The sequence below is a fragment of the Nansenia antarctica genome, assembly GCF_963989245.1.
Source record: "Nansenia antarctica genome assembly, chromosome: 2".
Taxonomy (NCBI): domain Eukaryota; kingdom Metazoa; phylum Chordata; class Actinopteri; order Argentiniformes; family Microstomatidae; genus Nansenia; species Nansenia antarctica.
In genome coordinates this window covers 5,280,770-5,290,769 of record NC_137675.1, presented here as the reverse complement: position 1 = coordinate 5,290,769, position 10,000 = coordinate 5,280,770, and the positions used below count along the sequence as shown (strand labels likewise).

At 42.8% G+C, this 10,000-nt stretch overlaps 1 protein-coding gene across 1 annotated transcript in view; it reads right to left on the bottom strand.

Annotated features, from left to right (window-relative positions):
- The window catches only part of LOC308149535 (noelin-2-like), a gene marked incomplete at both ends in the record, with an annotated part of 45,446 nt that overhangs the window by 19,074 nt on the left and 16,372 nt on the right, over positions 1 to 10,000 (bottom strand). The gene's annotated exons all lie outside the window — the stretch shown is intronic.

Genomic DNA, 10,000 nt, shown 5'->3' with positions numbered 1-10,000 from the left:
GAGGGAGGGAGGGAGGAGAGAGAGAGCAGCAAAGGTGTTGTAAGTTTATGACCTTATTAAGGTATTACGTTTATGACGGGTATTTAACACTCATAACGTGTTGAAACCCTAACCCTAAAAGGCATATATTGTATTGATATTGGGTGTTGTGAGTGCAATTTAAACACATTTTCACAGAATCTGTACTTCAGCAAAGACATTTGTGACACGTTCTAGTGTTTTGGTCCGCAGGTCGGCGACCAATCAAAATGTTCTGACTTTTCTTTTGAAACACGGAATGACGTTTCAACGTTGTTGAGAATCACAACACAAACACTCGCTAGTCAAGCCAAAATACTGCAACAACGCAATGGATTGGGTGCGTAATCCCCACTGCTACCTAGTTAACTAGAACACTACTTTACATTGTTACCTAGTTAACTATAACACTACTTTACATTGTTACCTAGTTAACTAGAACACTACTTTACATTGTTACCTAGTTAACTAGAACACTACTTTACATTGTTAGCAGGCTCCCAAAACAAGCTGTGTTAGCTGACTAGCGATGTGTCGTTGATTTTCAACAACGCGGAAATGTATTCACATTTTTCGGAATAAAAGTCTGATCATTACATCAGATCCCGATATGAGGACCAAAGCATTAGAGCGTGTCACATTTGGACACGTTTATTGCAGATGACATTTAATCTAAATAACATTTGTTAGACATCGGCAAGTACGTTAAATGGCCAAAAAAGAACACATTCGTCTCGAGTGACGTTTTTAGTTTGAAAAAGGCCGAAGTTATGGTACTGCATAAGAAGGGAGTGGAGGAGGAGAGAGAGCAAGAGAAGAGAAAGTGAAAGAAGGAGGGAGAGAGGACGGAAGAGTTGGACATAGAGAAAGGACGAGTAAGGTGGTGGAGGAAAGAGAGAGAGAAATCAGAGAGCGATCGAAAACAATTGAAGAAGCCATCATCTCTGCAGGATATCCTCACACACACACACACACACACACACACACACACACACACACACACACACACACAGGCGTCACTCTGTTGTCAGTGAAACACTGTTTGTGAGGCTGATTCCCTCCCCTGCTATCTCCCCTCTTCATCTCCCTCTCTTCCATTCCTCTCTAATCTCTCATCCCCTGCTTTACCTCTTCATCAGCCTCTATGCCTCATCTGACTGCCCTTCACTTCTCCTCTCCCTGTATCTCTCTCTCTCCTGTCATCCCTCTCTCACACAGAGAAATGGTAAACAGTGAGAAGCAATGGGAGACCACTCTCTTTCTCTATCTGTCCATCTCTCTCTCTCTCTCTCTCTCTCTCTCTCTCTCTCTCTCTCTCTCTCTCTCTCTCTCTCTCTCTCTCTGTCTCTCTATCGTTCCGTCCTCTCTCAGGCATGAAAACAGGTCGGGGTGAAAAAGGTGAGAAGGATACGAGACCCGGATCCTGCTAGGGCAGTCGGAGACTGAGAGCCCAAAAAGATTATTGGGGTACCAGAAAGAGACACATCATACATGCGGGCTCACAAAAGCTCTCCCTCTCACTCTCCCTCACTCACACACACACTCCAATAGGCTACGAGACCAGTGGCGTCATTTCAGCAAAAGCCACGATATGGCATGGTACCGAATGGGGGGGGTAGAGGTGGATTTTTTCTCTCCAAATCAGTTATGCAATAGTCCATTTTAGTGAGTTGTTTCTGTACAAAAACGAAAATAAGAATGTATAATTAAGTGCAAATAAAGTATCATGTTCACATATGTTGTAGTAGGCTATAATAAACTAGACTGACAACTTCTCATGAAATGCGCAACAGCGCAGCTTTAATATAAGCTAGTACAGTGTTTCCCAAACTGTGGGGGGTACTGCAGGGGGGGCGCGCTTTTATTTATTTATATCTATATATATATATTTATATATATATATATATTTGATGACGCCCTTAGTCTGTGTACTACGGTAGCAGTCGCACTGTTATTCTGTTGCTGAAGAGAATACCGAGTCTGCTTTACTTATTGTTCATACGCGATTCATGTGCACGCAAGCTCAACACATATATACCATATATCTGCCATATATCATACTTCTGTTATATATCGAAAAATATGATGATAAATACATATAAAACGGAGGTATGATATATATGGCAGTCTCACGCGCCTGTCACGTCTCCGGTACATTAGAACTTCGCATCCTTTGATACATATGGCGGGATGTAAGGATCTTGTAACTTCGCAAACAATGGCAAAATTGAAATAGTTTACTCTATGTTCAACTGCCGCGGCGAAGTTACAAGATCCTTACATCCCGCCATATGTATCAAAGGATGCGAAGTTCTAATGTACTGGAGACGTGACAGGCGCGTGAGACACAGGCGCGTGAGACTGCCATATATGTGCCGTTTTATATGTATTTATCATCATATTTATATCATCAAGGATCTTGACGGGATGTAAGGATCTTGTAACTTCGCAAACAATGGCAGAATTGAAATAGTTTACTCTATGTTCAACTGCCGCGGCGTTGCCTTTAATATACAAATATTGTCTGACCCTCAAGGCCGGTTTAGGCTTCTGCGTCGAATTTACGTGCGTAGCTTACGTAAGTTCTTACGTAGGTCTTGCAATTTACACTTCTGCGTAGGCCGCGCTGCAATTACACCGTCACATCGCTAGGTGGCAGTGTGTTTTCAGCCCCTGTGCTGTGCCTTTTCCGGTTAGGAACTCAACGGAGCTCAAAGCTCTAAGCGGCATAATAGCGATCTTTTTGTTGTTATGTTGTTGTAAATAAAAGTTCTATGATGCATTGAAATGACATTAAACTAAGATAATACGATGGTTATCATAATTTTTCAAATCTTTATTAATAAGTAATTACAGAAAAGGTGAATGACATTTCTGTCATGACTTCCGCATTTTGGGCGACGAGAGAGTCGGAATCTTGTCTGAATCATGTGCTACCAAGCGGACCAATCACAGAGCTTACGGTTAACGTGCGCTCTGACGCGTGGATAGATTTTTTGAGAAGAGCACGTCCAGGCTACGCACGTCCACGCGGGACTACGTAAGCTTACGCGTAGCCTACGGCGTCGACTTTACGCAGAAGCCTAAACCGGCCTTCAGCCTGCTCACACGGCGCGGCTCCACGGTTCTTTGGTGGAAAGGCATTTTTAACGAACTCCCAGCGAAATCAAAACACGAAAATCTTCTCTCACTACCTACCGCAAAGTTCTAATGTAGCTACTGGAGACGTGACAGGCGCCTGAGACTGCCATATATATCTGCCATATATCATACCTCAGTTTTATATGTATTCATCATCATATTTTTCGGGCATTTAGCTCATTAAACGGCGAAAATCACTGGCGGACCTGGGTTGCGATTCCATTTAATTTACAGGGAACTATGTGTGAAAGGGGCTAACAGCTTGCAAAATAGGCTGACAACGCTAACGTTAGTAGTTATCTGTACTGTATCTGTACTGCACTTAGTAATGTTAGTACCAAATGTTAGTACCAAAGTTAGCCATCTATCGTTAGCTAGCAATTTGTATTTTGTTAACGTTACATTCTTATCTCAGTATTTGCGACTTCAGTCCTTGTCTTCTCTCAGCATACAAAAACCGCGGCTGACGTTCTGTCTCCAATTTCTTCACCAAGGAGTTTCACGCGCACATCACAGTTTCAGCCCTTCACGCCTGCGCACCTGTTCACTACGTTGCTTCGCTTTTCTGTAGCCCGGCCATCAACGGCCCATCAAAATCTAATCGTTCGAACGTTCAACGTGCGTTCCAGACTAATGGGCCGCTCCGCTCAGCCCCCCCCCCCCAAAAAAACCAACTCATCGGATCTATATGATTCAGGGAAGTCACCTATTTTGAATTCAAAACGGCTAATTTCGACGAAAGGTGAGCGATTATCATGCCTGTCTCTTCCCTATATCTCTTCCCTATATCTGTCTGTCTGTGTTTGTCTTTCCATCTGCATCTCTCTTCTTCTCTCTCTCCATCAATCAAGGACCCCAATTGAAATAAGCCAGTGGCTTTCTTGGGTTTTTATCCTGTTAGTTGACCTTGTATGTAATATGTACTTTCATGTACCTACTTCTGCAAATCTTCTAATAAAGTTTTCAATCAATCAATCAATCAATCATCTGCCTCTCTCTTCTTCTCTCTCCATCTGCCTCTCTCTTCTTCTCTCTCTCCATCTGCGTCTCTTCTTCTCTCTCTCCATCTGCCTCTCTCTTTCTCTCTCTCCATCTGCCTCTCTCTTTCTCTCTCTCCATCTGCCTCTCTCTTTCTCTCTCCGTCCCTCTCCCAACACACACACACACACACACACACACACACACACACACACACACACACACACACACACACACACACACACACACACTCATTCTGATCAAATAAAAATAAAAATGAAAACTACGATCCAAAAACTGTACATGTGCTGCACAAAATGCGCTCACACCGCTCACACACATTGCTCACACACACACAGCTCCGACACACACAGCTCACACACACACACACAGCTCACACACACAGAAAAGTTTCACTTTCTATGGACCAGTGGTTCCAAATGGTTGGACATGGTACTGCAGGTTGAATGGGAACAGAGGCAATGTTTATGACGAGTATTTAAACACTCACAACGTGTTGAAACCCTAACCCTAAAAGGCATATATTGTATTGATATTGGGTGTTGTGAGTGCAATTTAAACACATTTTCACAGAATCTGTACTTCAGCAAAGACATTTGTGACACGTTCTAGTGTTTTGGTCCGCAGGTCGGCAACCTGACTTTTCTTTTGAAACCTGGAACGACGTTTCAACGTTGTTGAGAATCACAACACAAACTCGCTAGTCAAGCCAAACTACTGCAACGCAATGGATTGGGTGCGTAATCCCCCCACTGCTACCTAGTTAACTACAACACTTCTTTACATTGTTAGCAGGCTCATAAAACAAGCTGTGTTAGCCGACTAGCGATGTGTCGTTGATTTTCAACAACGCAGGTTGAATGGGAACAGAGGTAAGAGCATTCTAACGGCTCCTCACTGCTCTGAAAGCCACATCAATCTTCGATTGTTGATGTTGACATGCCAGCTGCAGTGAATTGTAAGCTTCTATTGTATGCAGACGATTCTACATTAATAGTGTCTGGGAAGGATGTCCTCCAAATTGAAGCTACTCTTAGCAAAGAGCTCGAAAATGGAAGTGAGTGGCTTAGACAATAAACTCTCACTGCATCTGGGAAAAAACGGAGTCCATTCTGTTTGGTACCAAGGGTAGGCTTCAGATTTGATTGATTGATTGAAAACTTTATTAGAATGTTTGCAGAAGTAGGTACATGAAAGTACATATTACATACAAGGTCAAACTAAGAGGATAAAAACCCAAGAAAGCCACTGGCTTATTTCAATTGGGGTCCTTGATTCTCAATTCATCGTTACATGTAAGACAGACAAAAAAACTAGTACTATCTACAAGATAATACAGACAAATAACTATTACTATCTACAAGATAAACATACATCCAACATGGGAAGAACAATACAACAAAACATAAGGTATGTACAGCGGGTAGGACAGGTGGGGACATACACCACAGGTGGGGGCGGGGGACAAAACACCAAGTATGTACAGAAGGTTAATAAGATACAGGTAACATGTGGGGGGAAATGAAATTGTACCCAGAGCTAATGTCACGTCCCTTGGCATCACACTTGACCAGTCACTGTCAGGGGAGAATAGTGCAGCGACAGTTTTGCGTAAAACTGCCGGTAAACTGAAATTCCTGTACCGCAAAACAAGGTCGTTTGATTTTGCAACCAAAAAGCTGCTTGTAATAATAATAATAACAACTTTATTTGTATAGCGCTTTTCCTGCAAACGTTGCAGCTCAAAGTGCTTTAATCAATATATAATCTTAATTTAATTATTTAGCCATTTAAAGGCAATATTAAAAAGATGGGTTTTTAGTCTTGACTTGAACATACTGTATTTGCTGAGGTTACATCCCTAATGTAAACTGGCAGTGCATTCCACAATTTGGGTGCATAAAATGAGAATGCAGCCTCACCAAATCTCTTCTTTTGTACATGTGGTACACAGAGAAAACCAGCGTCAGAAGACCTGAGAGCTCTATTGGGCGGATATGCTAGCAAAAGGTCTTTCAGATATTCTGGTGCTGTGCCAGTGAGAGCTTTATAAACAAGCAGAAGGATCTTGAAATCTATTCTGAACTTAACAGGAAACCAGTGTAGGGTTTCTAAAATAGGAGTTATATGAGCTCGTCTGCTTGTTTTGGCACTGATACAGTGATACAGGGCCATTTTGATTACGCTTGTTCTGTATGCTACAGTGGATTGACAGTGAAATCAAAGAATAAGCTGCAGGTTACTCAAAACAATATCATTTGTTATTTACTGAATGCTCCCCCAAGAACTCACGTAGGCAGTAGCGAATTTAAGAGGGTAGGTCTGCTGCCAGCGCAGCTCAGGGTAGACCAGCTGAAACTCCACCACAACATAATTAATTGTACTGACCCCGCATGCCTAGGCTCACAGATAGTCATGGTCCACACTCAGCACAGTCACAGCACCAGGGCGAGTGTGCGCTCCTGTAAGGTTCCACGAGTGAATAGTGCAGCTCGCAGTTCCTTCTTCTATACTGGAACATTACTGTGGAGCAGCCGTCCACTTCATATAAAACAAGCAGAAACTAGGAGGGCTTTTAGAGGACAGGTTAGAGCTTACCTCTGGAGTAAGCTGAACAGATAGGAAAGCCTACTTTTATTTGTACTCTTTTATTCTCTTATTCTCTTATTCTTTTTTTTTTTAATGTTTTATTCTTAGCCTACTTGTATTCTTTTTATCTTGTTATTCCTAGAAGTTCCTAATCCTTTTGTTTGGGGGGAGGGGTTGTTATTAAAAGATTGTTTGATGTTATTGTTGTCTTGTAGGTTAATATCAAAGGAGCATGTTGGAAATAAGTGTTCACACTTTCACATGTCATCCCTTGGATTACTGTTTTTACTTCATCCATGAATACACTCAATCAATCAATCATTGATTCATTTATTTACTCTGTTGGAGTGTAGAAGGAGGGTTTCTGACAACAGGGCCCACAGCAAATCTAGAAAACTGACGTCCTGACCATCCAATCAAATCAGAGGCCAGCGAGTTTGTGTCTGTGTGTGTGTGTGTGTGTGCGGGCATGTATGTGTGATTGTGTGTGTGTGCGTGTGTGTATGTGTGATTGTGTGTGTGTGCGTGTGTGTGGGCAGATATGTGTGATTGTGTGTGTGCGTGTGATTGTGTATGTGTGCGTGTGTGTATGTGTGATTGTGTGTGTGTGCGTGTGTGTCTGTGTGTGTGCGTGTGTATGCGGGCACATATGTGTGATTGTGTGTGTGCGTGTGTGTGTATGTGTGATTGTGCGTGTGTGTATGAGTGTGTGCGTGGGCACATATGTGTAATTGTGTGTGTGTGTGTGTGTGTGTGTGTGTGTGTGTGTGCGTATGTGTGTGGGCACATATGTGTGATTGTGTGTGATTGTGTGTGTGTGTGTGTGTGGGTGTACGTGTGTGTGTGTGTGTGTGTGCGTGTGTGTGTGTGCGTGTGTGCATGTGCGCGTGCGTGTGTGTGTGCGTGTGTGTGTGTGTGTGTGTGTGTGGTATTCAATTGACTGATTACATGTGGACTCCCCACTCCCCCTCCACTCTCCATTCCTCAGTCCTCATCTCACCCCCCCTTCTCCTCCCCTCCCCTCCTCCCCACATGCCTCCCCCCTCTCCTCTCATCCTCTTCCCCTCTATTTCCTAGGGTAGCTAGTTCACTATCTTCACTGACAGTGTCTAGTTTTCTTTCTTTCTGGAACATTCTGGACAGAAAGATGTATTCAGGTGGAAATATATATAAACTTTTACACACAGCATTGAACCAGCTCAGTGGCCTTGTGGTTAGAGTGTCCGCCCTGAGATCGGGAGGTCGTGAGTTCGATCCCTGGCCGAGTCGTACCAAAGACTATAAAAATGCTACCCGATGCCTCCCTGCTTGGCACTCAGCATTAAGGGTTGGATTGGGGGGTAAGACCCCGCGACATACCAGCGTCATGTCCAGGGGGGTGGACTTCAAGCTACATCAAGCTGCCTCACGCTACGGAAACAGGAGATAGGCTCCTGCCCCCTAAGGGCCGTTAGGCTCAAGAACCATCGGTTCTCAAGGCTACTTACTTTTACGCAAGCATTTGGTAAGAAGAGGAAGAGAAGGAGATACTTTTTGTCATTAAATTCACAGATTTTTGGGGGGTTGTTCGATTTTCTTAATAATGATTTTAGAATACATTTCAACGTTGTTGAAAATCAATGACGCGCTCGCTAGTCAAGCCAAAACATTGCAACGCAATGGATTGGGTGAGTAATCCCCACTGCTACCTAGTTAGTGTAGAGTAGTGGGGATTACTCACCGAATCGATTGCAGTGCAATGTTTCGGCTTGACTAGCGAGCGCGTCATTGATTTTCAACCACGTCGATGTTTATTCCGAGTCGGAAACAATTTGATTGGTTGCCGACTTGTTCACGCTCTCGCCAGCTGCTGTCACGTTGGTCTCAGACGATGTTAGACAATGTTAGACGCTGTCTGAAAGATGATGTTAGACGCTGTCTGAGAGACGATGTTTGACGCTGTCTGAAAGCAGATTTGGGATCAATGTGCTGCCTGTGCCGATCTGTCAAGTCAGTCACACACACACACACACACACACACACACACACACACTCACATACACACATACCCACTCACATACACACTCACATACACACTCACATACACACACACACACACAGACATCCCCACACAGGGAAGAAGATCAAACTAGGGGATTATGGGAGAGTATGTGTGTATGTGTGTGTGTGTGTGTGTGTGTGTGTGTGTGTGTGTGTGTGTGTGTGTGTGTGTGTGTGTGCGTGAGTGTGTGTGTGTGTGTGTGTGCTTACATATTTACAAATATTGTATTGGAAATTGCTTTTTTTATCTGTTTTGTGTGTGTGTGTGTGTGTGTGTGTGTGTGTGTGTGTGTGCGTGTGTGTGCGTGTGTAGTCAAGTGAAGTGAAGTCATCTTTATTTCTAAAGCACATTTAAAACAAGGCTGACCAACGTGCTGGACATGGATTAACATCACAATGAAGACAATCAAATCACTAATGGGGAAGTGTGTCCCAACCTTTGACTGGTACTGTATACAACCACTAGACTGGTACTGTATACAAGCACTAGACTGGTACTGTATACAACCACTAGACTGGTACTGTATACAACCACTAGAACCTGAGCATGAAGACATACATAGAAAGTACATGAACAACTCATCAAAAACCACATTAAGGAAACGCTAAAGAATAGAGGTCTGTTTAATAATATCATATATAAAGAATAGAAGTCTGTTTAATAATATCATATATAAATAATAGAAGTCTGTTTAATAATATCATATATAAAGAATAGAAGTCTGTTTAATAATATCATATATAAAGAATAGAAGTCTGTTTAATAATATCATATATAAAGAATAGAAGTCTGTTTAATAATATCATATATAAATAATAGAAGTCTGTTTAATAATATCATATATAAAGAATAGAAGTCTGTTTAATAATATCATATATAAAGAATAGAAGTCTGTTTTCAGCCTGGAGTTAAAGGAGATCCAGATCTGATGGAGAGGGGGATGCTATTCCACAGTCTAGGGGCTGCCACAGTGTAGGCATGTGTGTGTGTGTTAGCAGGCATGGGGTAGAAGCTAGGCCAGAGTGAGATGTTTTTCTCAGCAGAGAACATTACACACCTGTCAGCCCGCCAGGCTTACCACAGGGAGTTTATGTAAGTGCATGTCCGTGTGTGTGTGTGTGTGTGTGTGTATGGTGCGTGTGCGTGTATGGGTAGGTATGTGTGTGTTTATGTGTGTCCGTGTATGTATGTATGTGTGTGTGTGCGTGTGTG